At 52.8% G+C, this 2,500-nt stretch overlaps 2 pseudogenes; both read right to left on the minus strand.

Annotated features, from left to right (window-relative positions):
• Window positions 1-2,080: 2,080 nt before the first annotated feature.
• On the minus strand, window positions 2,081-2,187 carry LOC125368865 (annotated as a pseudogene).
• A 71-nt stretch (window positions 2,188-2,258) lies between these two features.
• LOC125368867 lies at window positions 2,259-2,358 on the minus strand (annotated as a pseudogene).
• Window positions 2,359-2,500: the final 142 nt, after the last annotated feature.

The following is a 2,500-nucleotide window of genomic DNA, read 5'->3' on the forward strand; positions in this document are numbered from 1 at the left end:
AAATTCCGTCAATTCATATTCGGGCCCGCGTCAGTTCCGACTGGGGCTATTATAGGCTACACAACACCTCGATGCCTCACCTACAATAAGAAAATAAAGCCCCATGTATGCCTAAAGCAAGGGCGATGCCCATGCTCCATTTTTGAATTTTTCCGAAAATGGGCCCCGGTGGGCCCACCGTGTCCCGGGAAATTTTCCGACATCCGGGACGGGGCGGAGGGGGCTGGGGTGTTTGCGGGCCAATTCTGTGGATACCGATGCCTATCTTGCAGCCCAGACATGCCCCCGTGCCCAGGCTCCCCAGCCCCCCCAGGGGGGTGAGGCATACTGCACCCCCCTAAAGAGGCTAAGAAGCATGTTGAAGTCTGTCAGGAGGAGACATCACTATGTTCCACCCATCCACCCCCTTAAAAATTCATTTCAAGGAATTTTAATTTGATTTTTTGCACATATGTTAAGAATAATATAATATACCACCACAAAAATTTTAAAAAAATTTAGAGCACATTTAGTATATTTTTTATTTTTTAAATATTAAAAATTGAGAAATTCATAAAAAATAGAATTGACATCAAAAAATCACCATTTTTTGTGTAGGGCCCTTAAAAGATATGTCAAAATTATTGGAGTTATCATTGGTACATTTTCTTTAAAAGTGCACGCTCAACTTGTAAGATATTGGCTTAAATGGCTACTTTGCATGTGGTGATCGGGCTACAATAGACAACCAAGTAGCAAACTTAGCAATCAATGATCCTCTTGATTTCATAAGAATTTTACAACCTTTTCAGGCTTCCTAGAACATATTGGGGCTGATAGATTGTTAGGAAAAGGCTATGGAGGCATCAAATGTGGTGGTGGCGGAGTGCCACATGCGGGCCGAAAACTAGCAAAAGAGGTTCACCGCAGCTGATTTCTCGCCAAAGAGGTTCATAGGCGAGGATTGTTGCCCCGCAGGCTAGCACGCCCAGCGCACGATGGAGCTGCGAGGATGCGCTGCCAACGGGCCCGCGCCTGCGAGATGCGCTGCCAGCGCGCGCGCTAGAGCTGCGAGGATGCGCTGCCAGCGCGCGCTAGGCTGCGAGGATGCGCTGCCAGCGCGCGCGCTAGGCTGCGAGGATGCCCTGCCAGCGCGCGCGCTAGGCTGCGAGGATGCGCTGCCAACGGGCCCGCGCCTGCGAGGATTCTCGCCAACGGGCCCGATGGGCGCGCTGCCTCGGCAATGGCTGGCTGGCACTCGAGGATTTCTCGCCAACTGGCCCGACGGGCGCGCTGGCTCGCCAGCAGTGGCTGCCTGGCCTGCGAGGATTGTCGTCAACGGGCCCGATGGGCGCGCTGCCTCGGCAATTGGGGGCTGGCACGCGAGGATTCCTCGCCAACTGGCCCGACGGGCGCGCTGGCTAGCCAGCAGTGGCTGCCTGGCCTGCGAGGATTCTCGCCAACGGGCCCGATGGGCGCGCTTATTCGGCAAAGGGGGTCGGGCACGCGAGGATTCCTCGCCAACTGGGCAGACGGGCGCGCTGGCTCGCCAGCAGTGGCTGCCTGGCGTGCGAGGATTCTCGCCAACTGGCCCGATGGGCGCGCTGCCTCGGCAATTGGGGGGCTGCCACGCGAGGATTCCTCGCCAACTGGCCAGACGGGCTCGCTGGCAGTGGCTGCCTGGCGTGCGAGGATTCTCGCCACCGGGCCCGATGGGCGCGCTGCCTCGGCAATGGGGGGCTGGCAGGCGAGGATTTTATGCCAACAGGCCCGTGCACGCAAGGATACCGAATATACGGGGCCGATGGGCGCTGGCACGCAAGGATTTCTCGCCTACGGGCCCGTCAGGATTTTTCGGCGACGCAGCAGACGGGCCCGTCAGGATTTTTCGGCGACGCAGCAGACGGGCCCGTCAGGATTTTTCGGCGACGCAGCAGACGGGCCCGTCAGGATTTATCGGCGACGCAGCACGGGCCCGTCAGGATTTTTCGGCGACTTGTCAGGATTTCTAGTTGTTAATCCAATAATTTATCAAAAACCAATGATAAATCCACTGATAGCAGATACAAATGAATTAAACACAATTTAATTAGAATGGGAGATGGATCAGTTTCCTGGCTTGAATTCTCTTTTAATAAATTCAAAGAGAAATAAAAACGCTCAGTTTGTTCAGCGTCGATCATCTGGGGAAATAATCATCACTTCCATCCCATCCCATTTTCTCTTTAACACAATAAAGAAAAACTCTACATAAATAATTTTGGTATGATAAAACAGAAATAGATCAGAAATCTGGCTTGGACTCCCAAAATATATTGAGAGAAAAATCGCTCGGTGTATTCAGCTTCGATCATTTGGGGAAATAATCATCACCTCCCACCTCTATTTCTATCTAATTTACTCAACACTTTGGGGGACTTGCATGCAGAACTGGCTAGAATAGAACTGGGGGACTTGGCTCCCGTGCTGCATAGTGTGGGGGACTTGCATGTAGCACTGGCTATAATAGAACTTAGATGCG

The sequence above is a fragment of the Ricinus communis genome, unplaced genomic scaffold, assembly GCF_019578655.1.
Source record: "Ricinus communis isolate WT05 ecotype wild-type unplaced genomic scaffold, ASM1957865v1 Ctg21, whole genome shotgun sequence".
In the NCBI taxonomy this organism is placed as follows: domain Eukaryota; kingdom Viridiplantae; phylum Streptophyta; class Magnoliopsida; order Malpighiales; family Euphorbiaceae; genus Ricinus; species Ricinus communis.